This window comes from Globicephala melas, chromosome 5 (genome assembly GCF_963455315.2).
Source record: "Globicephala melas chromosome 5, mGloMel1.2, whole genome shotgun sequence".
Classification (NCBI taxonomy): domain Eukaryota; kingdom Metazoa; phylum Chordata; class Mammalia; order Artiodactyla; family Delphinidae; genus Globicephala; species Globicephala melas.
The window spans coordinates 22,880,497-22,892,676 of NC_083318.1; the positions used below are offsets into that span (position 1 = coordinate 22,880,497).

General features: G+C 37.7%; 1 pseudogene; it reads right to left on the reverse strand.

Annotated features, from left to right (window-relative positions):
• Positions 1 to 10,790: 10,790 nt before the first annotated feature.
• LOC115857337 (SKA complex subunit 1-like) lies at positions 10,791 to 11,917 on the reverse strand (annotated as a pseudogene).
• Between the last annotated feature and the right edge of the window lie 263 nt (positions 11,918 to 12,180).

Here is a 12,180-nt window from a genome sequence, read left to right on the forward strand (position 1 = left end):
CCTCTTTCTTTATTACTCTCCTTTCCAATTAAATCAAAAAACACTTCTGAAAGCCTACATCATATTAAGTACGGTGTTATCGCAGACAATTCACATAACCCTGTCTTCCAAGAGTCACAATCCTGTGAGGGAGACAGACAAGGCATTAAAGCATTATAATATAGTGCAATACTGTTCTGTCTGGAAGATAGAACTTTACTTAGGTATGGCTATCCAGGAGGAGACCTTTATCCCATCTGTATTCCAGTGGACTTCTAAAAAGAATGATATCACGATATTATGATTTTTAAGAAGAAAGGTGTTTTTAGTTTTCATCCTGTTCCTGGCACAGAGCTCCTAAAACAAATTTCCTGAGATGAGATCAAGAAAGGTGTTTTGTTATGTTAATGAGGTGTCTTTTGGAAAGCACCTATGGATGGGAGCTAGTTGCCAGGGGAACCAACCAGGTGATTTAAGGTTGAAACTTTCAGTCCCACCTCCTAACCTCTGGAGAGGGGAGAGGGGGTGGAGATTGAGTTCAATATCCAATGGACAATGATTTGGTCAGTCATGCCTCCATAAAACCCCAAAAGGATGTGCTTCTGAGAGTTTCTGGGTTGGGGCACAGGTGGGGATTTGGGAAGAGTGGCCCACTCAGAGAAGGCATGGGAGTTCCAAGTCCTTTCCCATGTATCTTGCTCTATGCATGGTTTCCATCTGGTTGTTCCTGAGTTACATCCTTCTATAATAAACTGGTAATCTAGTAAGTAAAATGTTTCTCTGAGTTCTGTGAGCTGCTCTAGCAAATTAATAGAAACCAAGGAGGAGGTTGTGGGAACCTCCAATCTACAGCTTGTTAGTCAGAATCACAGCTCACAACCTGGATTTGTGATTGGCATCTGAAGTGTGTGGGCAGGAGAGGCCCAGTCTTGTAGGACTGAGCCCTTAACCTGTGCATCTGATGCTATCACTGGGTAAATAGTACCAGAAATGAGTTAAATTGTAGGATACCCAGCTGGTGTCAGAAAATTGCTTGGTGTGGTAACCTCCCCCTTCCTCCTTTGGAAATTGGGTGCAGGATCCTGAGTGATCTGAAGTTTTAATTGGTAATAGAATTATTTTATGCCTTAACCTTGTTTTAAAGGCCCAAGGAAGAGTTGGCCAGGTGGAAACAAAGAGGGGGGTTGAGTGACCTGATGTTCCAGGAAGAGGAAATGATTTCTTCACTGGCTAAGTGGATTTGTGAAAAAAGTATGGTATCTGTTGAACTATAGTGGGTTCCTATGATTGGTACATAGAACAAGTCTGGGGAAGAGAAGAAAAATGGGAGTAGAGTTAGAAAGAAGCCAGTTTATGAAAATTCTTGTGTGGCATCCTAAAACGGGTCAGATTAAAGCTATTACCTTTCAACCTTTATCTGAGGAACATCTCTTTCTTTTTTGTGAAAACACACTCACCAGTTAATAAGGAGAGACCCACTAAGTAAACAGAATTTGCTGAATTTAATGCTTTTCTGCAGGTCTATTTCATGAAATTGCTGAACTTTCCTACAACAATCAAGTCATTACTAATTCAATTCTTTTGATTCCCTCCATTCCATACATACATTTAGGATAAAAAAAAAAAGAGCAGTAAGATCCCACATAGCATGTGAACTATTTGGAGTAATCAGACTTATACAAATAAAAGTAAAAGGACTTAGTGTATGTGTACAAGATTTATAAATGTCTCGTTGAGTGTAGCAGCAAAAAAGAAAAAGAGAAACTCTCAATGTTTATCAATAACTGAAGGCTTGAATAAATGCGGTACTTTTTTTTATGGTCTGTCATACAACCGTTAAAAATCATACATTAGATGTATTGAATTAGGGGGTTACCATGATGTTTTGTTAATTGAGAAGAGAATGGGCTGGCAATGCCCTTATCATTACCATGCCCTCCTTACCCAGGTTTTGGGATGACCCAAATTCAGGAATGACCTGAAGTGTCTTTCCATTCTTGTTTTGGTTGGTGATTTCTTCTTTCCCTATGTTGGATCTCATTTATCTCATTAATGACGGCTTTTTCGACACCAATAATTTGTGTTGGTATTTTATCCTTTCTTATTGCTATTAGGGTTGCTGAACTAATTTTGTAAACTGCCTGGTCTCTGCACCTGAACATTTTCTGCATTTGGTTTTTAAAGTACACATTTTTTCCCTTTGGTTTCATCAACTTCCAACTACCACATTATTATTTCTCTAAATGATATATGATTTGGATCTGCACAGATACACATAATGTTAAAACCCTGGAGGTGTGATTATCCTGAAGCACAGATTAACATTTGCATCAGTCGACTGCAAGAGTGTCTCATGCAAAACACTTTTTTAGTGTTGCTGCCCTGGAAGGAGTTTAATAAATACCCCTAGATATAGATAGGGAAGAATAATTTCTGAAATAAGAACCATCTGTAAGATTCTCCTATTATTCAGATGCCTTTCTTTTGACTGTTTTCACTTCTTCATCACCATTATGTTACAGAGTGAGAAGTTAGAATTATTTTACCTGTGTTTTTGCTGTTTGCATCTTTAAATGGACATCATTCAATATTTTATGGAAATTGCTCAAATTAAGTAGCAATGAAAAAAGCCTGTTTTCGAAAATTGTGCATAGTATTAAGGATCTTTTAGATGTGATTTTCAAAATTCTTGTACTTTTCTTTCCTCTAAACTTTCCTACAGAATGTTGTATATGTGACCATGAGCCTGTGAGTGTGTAGGTAGGAAAATGCGTTTCAGTCTCAGGATTCAGAGTGTGGCTCTGCCAGACTTGGGCTTTCTTCATCCTTTCTTCCCACACATTTTGTTGTCTTCTAGCTCTTGTCACATAATCAAACACTGAATAAGACCACAGAAAAGAGCTTAAACTCAAATGCACTATTAGTTGTTCATGCCTTTTAGAAGTAAGTTAGTGGTATAAGAAAGCTTGAAATAAATTGCTAAAATATTTTAGATTGTCTGCAGTTTTAAGTTGGTCCTGTTACCCTTCCTTCTTTACCCTGGATAATTAAAAGTACTCTTATCGTTTGAGCTGATTGTATTTTCCATTTGTTTATTTTTTCCTCAAGAGGCCTAATTTCTTTATAACCTTGCAACTGTTCATATACTGTAATTTGCATGGTATTTAGCTATTTCTGAGAAATCTATACCCAGACTAATCTTTGTTTTTCTTCTAGGTTCTATTCAATAAAGATTATGAAGAGGCTTGCAGTAGCATGATCATTTGAGATTTCATTATGGTTATTAATGGTGTTTGAATGTCAGGTTTTTTTATATGGTCATTGATAATTAGGATTTTTAGCTATTTTATAATGAGAATAGAAGTTTTTGAAAACATTGTCACCTTTGAATCTAATTAATTAGAGTGATATAACCATTGTTAATGGATGACTCATTTTTTAAAAATTTAGTTTAAAATCTAGAGCTTTTCTTTGCTTCCCCAAATAATTGTACTTATGGTCAGAAGCATAATAAGAAGTAATGATGGATTAATTATGAAGAAAATTGTAAATCTCATTCTCTTCACCATTTATATTAATAATACCATAGAAGAATAAGATGAGAGAAGAGGCCTGTTTTCACGGCGTGGGCCAAGTTGTATGAATCCAATAGTTAGGCAAGTTTCTTTGGGATTTGTATGTATTCTGCCTCAACTCCCAAGGCCAATGCTAAGTGCAGGGAGGTCAAAACAAGAAGCTCTGAGGCCAAGTTATCTTACTTGAGCACCAGAGGTACCTCTTCCCATCCAGGTTTTTTTTGGGAAGCCATGCTTGACCGAAATAGTAAGACAGTGTGAACAGGGATCCATCTAAGGATCAAAGTGGAATCGGTTAAATATGTACATTTATGGGGTCTGTTAATATGGATTCAGCACTTCATTTGTGTTACGTTCTCATTATGGTAGAGGAAACAGACACATAAGGAGATAGTTATTACACCATGTGGTAAATGCCACGATGGAGGTGTTGGTTCAGGGTGGTAGGGCAGCACAAAACAAGCACACAAATCAGCCTAGGGAAACCAAGGAAGGCCTCATGGAGAAGATGAAGTCGGATTTGTCTTTAAAGTTGGTTAGAAAATAGCCAGATACAAAGTTAGAGGAAGGCAGAGGGAACATGCCAGGAAGGAATGGAGGCTAAAATAATAGAAAAAAAAAGAAACCCAACATTTATTGAATCAGTCACTATTTTAAGTGGTGCTTTAAACTGTTTCATCTTCCCAACGAACATATGAGGCAGCTGTTACTATTTTAATTCTATATGTGAAAAAACTATGGCACTGAATGTTGAAGTAAATTCTCCAAGGCCGCATAGCCAGTAAGTGACAGAGCTAAGATTAAGACCTATACCGTTTGGCTCCAGTATCCATATATATATATATATAATTTTTTTTTTTTTTTTTTTTTTTTTGCGGTACGCGGGCCTCTCACTGTTGTGGCCTCTCCCGCTGCGGAGCACAGGCTCCGGACGCGCAGGCTCAGCGGCCATGGCTCACGGGCCCAGCCGCTCCGCGGCATGTGGCATCTTCCCGGACCGGGGCACGAACCCGTGTCCCCTGCATTGGCAGGCGGACTCTCAACCACTGCACCACCAGGGAAGCCCTAGTATCCATATTTTAACCACTTTGCCATACAGCCTCTTGCTACAGTTTTCTGTAACGGACGGGTGTAGTGAACTATAAGTGGATTGAAATTGCTGGATAAAAGTCTTAGTTTGAAATCAGAAGACACAGCTGGAGAGACTGATGGGTGGTCGGTATTGATTTTGTGTGTCTTGTAAAGAAGATTAGACTAGGGTTTCTCAACTATCTATAATGAGTTATCAGTTTTATTTATTATTATTTTAAAATTTCCAAAATGATGTAGACTGATATGTTTATAAAATATAAAACCACATGCTTGGGTATTAAGTAATGTTAAATTGCTATAAAAGCCTCTTAACTGCTTACTGTCAATTTCTGTGCTTTCCTAATCATGAATTATTAAACAATTGGTGGAATAACATTTTGATGATCATTGGTTCACATGTTTTACTTTGTACTGTGGTGTCATTAAGGTTTCTAACCAGACAGAAGGTCAGGTGATCATTTTAGGTATTGATGCCTCTGTGAAGAATGGATTAGAGGCTGTCAAGACTGATTACAGTGAGCCCAATTATGAATCAATGAGTGTAGTCCAGGTAAGAGATGATTAGAACCTACACTGAGGCTGTGGATGAAGCAATGTCAAGTGAGATAGATGGTTTTGAGAAACACTTTGGAAATGCAACTAGTCTAGGCCCATGACCGTGATCCCCCGTCCGCAGGTTCACTATAACAACTCCATGTGATTGTTGGCTCTGCTTTCCTCCTAAATTTAATTTTTTAGATGTCAATCTCAGGAACTATTGTCTATGTACTTCTTAAATCAAAAATAATTATTTTCCTTCAAAATACATTGAGCATTTTGTTGAAGTGAAGGTCCTTTTAGACCCTGGGTTCCTGAGGTAGCAAACTGGGCTGGGATGAGGAAGGCCGGGTGACCTGGAGGGCTGAAAGAAAGTGAGGTATCGTTCTCTTTAAACAGGTATCTTGTGTGGAAACATGGAGCAGTGCTAAGGGTTGGTGTCTTGAGGGATGAGCCTTTAGAGGGAAGGACAGGTGACCCAAGAGCTGAGGCTGAGATTCTTTAAGCTGCTCAGGAAATGAGCAGTGTGTCCACCTGAGCAGAGGGCCAGCAAGCAAGTTAATGGAGAGCCCTGCAGTCAGTAATGGGAAGAGGCTCAGGGTAGTGTGTGGTCTGTAGCAGGGACATAGGGGATGGGTACTGACACCCAGTTAAAAAGTCAAGGTTTCAGTCTTGTGTGTTGAGATTCTAAGCAAGGACTTAATTGTGGTAGAAAAGGCTAGGAATTCAATTTTTGTGGACTTGAGTTTGAGGGCAAGGGAATGATCATTTTCTGAATGTGCCAAGCACTTCAATAAATGCTTTACACATGTAATCTCATTTCATTCTCACAGTAAATCTGCCAAGTAGGTAGTACCCTTATTTTGAGAAAATTGAGGCTAAAACATGTTAAGAAATGTGCCTAAATATGTACAGTTACGAGGTGGTGAAGCTTGCTCTTTGCTCTCCCATGCTTGCTTTTTTCCCAGGAGACCTGTTCCTTCCAGCTATGATTGTCCTTAGTGTCCAGGTGATGCGCCATTGACCTCTGGGTTTCCTTATGTAATGAGAGCACAGAGCTTAGTATACTTGGCTGGTGAAAGCATCATTTGGACTTGATAAATCTCCCGAATTTTTTTTCACTGCAGAGCCCTTTCTAAAGGGGAGAGTCCAAAGGAAATTCTTCAAAATTCAGAAGCTTCATTCTTTTAACAGCTCTTTATTGATCCTCTTCTATGAGTCAGGTATTATTTTAAACACTTAAGATATATTAGTAAATGAAGCCAAAAAAATTCCCAATTCTAGTGGAGAAAAGATAGACAATAAAAAATTAATATAATGTTTAAGTAATATAGTATGAGGTAATAAATTAATAGAAAAAATCAGGGTACAGGGCATCAGAATTATAATTTTAAATAGAGTTTCCATGGTAAATATCACTGAGCAGTTGACATTTAATTAAAAAAAAAAAGTTAGGTCATCCTTGTACTCAAAGACTACCTGCTAGTCCCATAAAGCTGTATGTAAAGTACCATTACACTTTTCAAGAAGCCTGAATGTTTGGGGATTTTTCTTTCAGCCAGTGCTACCTCTGCCTACTTTAGCCCTGATTAGTGTCAACACTAGTGACCAGACACATAGTCCCAGCCCTCCTTTGGGGTTGAATTAATGAGACAAGTTCTGGTAATCTTTTGGAAACTTCCTCACTCTTCAGAGTGAGCTCTGAAAACAACTAGTGCTTAACTGGGCAAAATGAAATTTTAGGTGATTATGTGAATATTCTGCTGCAGTCTTCCTAATTAAATCCATCCTGCTTGGCCTGGCCACATGATCTGACTTCTGCTCAGTGCCCTGAGGGATGGATTACCTGCTTTACATTCTGGCACCCACATGATGCAGAGGGCCACACTAGCTGAGCAGCATCTGTCACCATTTATAGCTTCGTTCCCTTGGTATTTCTCTTGATTCCTTTAAGAGTAAACTAATATTTTGTGAATATAATATTGTATACAAACTTGGGAAGATTTTTTCCTCCCTGTACCATAACATTGTCAGCTGTATTTAATGAATTCTGGTGACCTTGAGAGTATATTTTTTCCCCCTTTGGCACCCATCAGGAATAGAAAGATTCCAAGAAAATGTTGTATCCATAAGGGGCAGTTTGAATGTAACTAAACAGACAGATGTTTCAGGAACATGCTTTTCTTAATCAAATATGGTCTGTGATGCACAGAATATCAGAAGGCTTGAAAAAAGCCAAAACTACAGAAGCCTCGTGGAGCTGAAATACAAGCGTACCACGGCCTGTTAACAGGGCTTAACGGCTTGTATACTCTTTCACCCTGTTACATGCCTAATAAAGTAATAAAAATGTATGAGGGATAAAAAAAGGTTCTGATTTATGAGACACAAAAATCTCTGCTGTGACTTAAAATAGCTTTTGGAGTTACAACTATATTTTTATATGTAATTTAAAGTGCAACTAACAGTTTGTAGAGAGCTAGTGTACATGTGTGCAAGTTTTATTTAAATGTATTTACCTTTCACCGTTATTATTATATATGCACACACTTTTTATCAGGGATAAGGTTTTGTTTCTAAATTAATTTTTCAGTAAAATGACTAACTGTTCTATTAACATGTCTCTAAATTCACTCACACTCACACACACACACACACACACACACCAAGAAAACAACCAAAAATATTTAGAGTTTTAAATTGATGAGGTCTTTTGTTAACATGCCTTGTTATTTAGCCCTGCTTGTGAGAACAAGCAATGTGTTTATTAATAAGATGAGAACACTTTCCAAATGTTGACATTATTATCAAACTCTTAAAAATAACTTACATGCAGTTCATAAAAATTTGTGTCATAAACTTTTGGGTAGTCATTGCATGTCCACGAATGTTGCCACTGTATTAGGTTTGTCATATTAAATTAATAAAGGACAGGAAAGTTACTGCTTAACTGTTTTTCAAAAGTGGGCAGAATGGATCACAGGGGCTGACTAACTTCCTGCTGTGGGATAATCCATTATAACTATTCTGGTCAAAATCCATTTCTTTAATCATTGAAGAGTTATGCATAAAATAGTAGTTGAATATGAATGAAACAAAATACTTTTTCTCCTCTATTTTCCTTTTATTTTTAGTATTCACAGACATGTAGGAAAAAATCTTAAGTAGTTAATTCATGTGTTTTTTTTCAAATTGCAATTTTATTGCAAATAATAATGTTATTGAATTCATATCATATATGTAATCATCTTTTCTTCTTTCTTCTAAATAACAGGGTTTACAAAATTATTACAATTAGTTCAAGTTTGTATATTCAGATCTTGAAAGAATCAGAGACTTGTGTTAAAAATATTTTGTTTTAACTTTAACTACTATCCGTCTGCTTTTATTTTTTTAAAGAAACTACTGTAAATTTCATGGTGGACTATGATTATTTCACTATAAATTAAAAATTTTAGAAATGAGTATTTTTATGACCTTGTTATTTTTCACGATTATGAACATAATGCATGGTCACTGGAAAATAAAAACAAAACTATAAAGTAGGAAGACCCATAATCAAATAAAATTATATCTATCATCTAGGAATAACCACGGTTGAAGGTTTTTATATATACATTCAGACTTTTCTAATATACCTCTATATTTTAGATATATATTAATATCAGTATAACTCTTTTATTCACATATATTCAATGACATGTAATTTATATATATGTATTTACATGTAAACATAAGTGCCTATATATTACGGAAAAGATTTATAGCACAGATAATTTTATAACCAGTCTTTGCTTATGGAAGTTAGGAATAAGAAATATGTTTTGAGTCTTCATGAGTAGGTAGAGAAGGGAGCCCTGCCATTAGCTTAACCTTTTATTTTATTCTTTACAAAAAATCCTTTCCATATAAATACAGTAAAACAAAATAAACGATTATATTTATTTATTGTTTGAAAATTAATGTCTTTATTAGTGTTTGAGGAATACGGTTTTACCAACTGTATTGATTACATGCTAATGATCAAAACAGAGACTCAGTATCCATTCCACAAGAATTAAACTTACCAACACAGTTGTTCAATACGAGTTTCAGGGAAAGAAATCTTAAACAGAGAAAATGTTTTTGATAGAGAACATATGGAAAAATGATTCATAGAGAAAAAACAAGCAAGACTTTAAAAACGTAAACGATAATGCCACTATTTTTAATTAAACTGAGACATGAAAAATTAAATATACCTGCATTTAAATTAGGGAGAAAGAAAGGATAACAATAAATGAGCAGTGCCCATAATGTATTCTGTGATCATCACAGTGACAGTGTTAACCAGGCAGCTGGGCCTGGTGAGACAATTTTTTCTCTGCTACGAGGATCAGCCTGCCAAGCAGACGGCATGGACGTAGATTGTGATGGTTAACTTTATGTGCCGACTTGACTGGCCATGGGCGCCCAGATTAAACATTGTTTCTGGGTGTGTCCTTGAGGATGTTTCGAGATGAGATGAGCATTGGAATCAGTGGACTCAGTGAAACAGACTGACCTCCCCTGTGTGTGTGGGCATCCTCCCATCCATCCAAGACCCGAACAGAACGAAAGGTGGAGGAAGGCAGGAGGAATTTGCTCTTTTTCTTCCTGCCTCACTGCTGAGCTGAAACATCTCATCTCCTCTGATCTGGCCTGGCTCCCCTGTTTCCAGGCCCTCACACTCAGACTGAATCACACCACCGGCTTTCCTGGGCCTCCAGCTTGCAGACGGCAGATCTGGGGGCCTCTTAGCCTCCATAATCACATCAGCCCATTCCTCATAATAAACCTCTGCAGATAGATGATAGATAGATAGATGATAGATAGGCAGATAGACATAGAGACAGATATAGTTAGATGGATAACCTACTGTTCTGTTTCTCTGCAGAATGCTCACTGAGACACAGATAGACTAACAGTCTCCCCAAGTGCGGAAGAGAAACTCCATTAAATTCTTACAATCCAACCACTTGTTTTCCATGACCACTATCAATCTGCTTACACATCTTATTTTATCATCTTTTTCATCTCAATATACTCTTATTACAATTTCCTTACAGGTCGATGTTTACAGATTGATTTACACTGAATGTATTTCAGCTAAGCTGTTCCTTAACCACATATGGGAAAGCAGAATAACCACGTGGGTGGGCTGCCTCCAAATCCAACTTTTCCCTATAGACTGAAATATCATTAGTGGAATTTAGACACTAATGACCTTTACTTCTAAAGAGCCTGGATGTCCTTGGTCTCATCTTCTTGAACTTTGACTTTTATTATCACATCTGCACCTGTCTTCCTGGGGTTGGCAGCACTGTCACTAAACACCAAAACTAAGTATGAACATTTTTTGGTTCCATTGTATGCCTAGAACAGAGGCTTACATGGTAGGTGATTAAATATTTACTGTAAGAAAGTGGATTTAAAAATATACATTATTTAAGTTTTATTTTTACAAGAAACAAACAAAAAAGAAAATGAAAAAGCTAAAGAAATTATATATAAAGAAATTACATGTAAGGAAACGATAGGAATAGCTTCTATCTCTACCGTTGGCTGGTTCAGAAGCTCAAAAGGGCCTTATGTTATAACATATCGGGTAAGTCCTCCCCCTCGGACCTCTGATAGCCTCCGGCAGTGTTGTAAAATATTCAGCGTTACGTGAAACCTCTTTTCAACTTTCAAAGCCGTCAACTCCTTTATGTCAGCTTCCACTACAAAATAATGGTCTTTGGTTTCCTTCATTTCTTCATCAATAAATCTGTGATAGAGACTTCTGGCCACAGAACTCATAGACTTTTCTCGTTGATGTAGCATCTTATATTTACTAACTACTGCCTTGTTGATTTCTTTTTTTTTTTTAATTTATTTGTTTATTTTTGTCTCCGTTGGGTCTTCATCGTTGGGTCTTCGTTGCTGCGCGTGGGCTTTTTCTAGTTGTGGTGAGCAGGGGCTACTCTTTGTTGCAGTGCGTGGGCTTCTCATTGCAGTGCCTTCTCTTGTTGCAGAGCACGGGCTCTAGGCACGTGAGCTTCGGTAGTTGTGACACACAGGCTCTAGAACACAGGCTCAGTAGTTGTGGCACACGGGCTTAGTTGCTCCATGGCATGTGGGATCTTCCCGAACCAGGGATCAAACCTGTGGCCCCTGCATCGGCAGGCAGATTCTAACCACTGCGCCACCAGAGAAGTCCCTGCCTTGTTGATTTTTTTAATAACATCATTAATTTGACAATAGGTTAGGGTATGTCGTTAATTTGACAATAGGTTAGGTGGGATTTCATGTACACAAGAATGCCATTAAACTCATCAGAAGTTATAAATGACATTTCTTTAATATTTCTTTGCTCTTTGGGGGGCTTCTTTGTGGGTGCAGGTTCCTCATCTTTGACTGGTTGTTCAGGGTCAAGATCTGATCCATTACAAAGTTCTGGGTTACTTGAGGCAAATGGGAAGGAATGTTTTCTTTGAGATGTTCCACATCTTTACAATCTTCTCCAAGAGGTTTAAAGAGTTCCTTGAGTGAATTGTTGGTTTGTTCTTGATACTGAATTTCCAATTCCAATTTATTTAGAAGTTCATTTACTGCAATGATCTCATCTCCTATTTTAATACAGTCCACAATTTCTCAATGACGGTTTTTTTTATAATATTTCCAATCTTTTCATTAATATGAGAGCATAATTGTACCAGAAATGAGGAGGCCATCCTTTAAGCCTCTAGTGCGGGTCCAGGAGCAAAGCGCCCACTCAGTGGAGTCACGAGGTGCCGAGACCCCTCCAGTCTGTGCCGCAAGCCCAGGATCAGGAGACCTAACTCAGGGAGCGAAATTCAAACTGCCCCTGGGACTCGGTGCAGAGCAAGCGCACATCAGCACCCCAGGCAGACTGCTCAGGGGTCGCGCGCGTTTCCGCCTCTTTTTCAAAATAAACAATTATATTTAAATTAATAAATCTGTGCTCCCTGTTTCA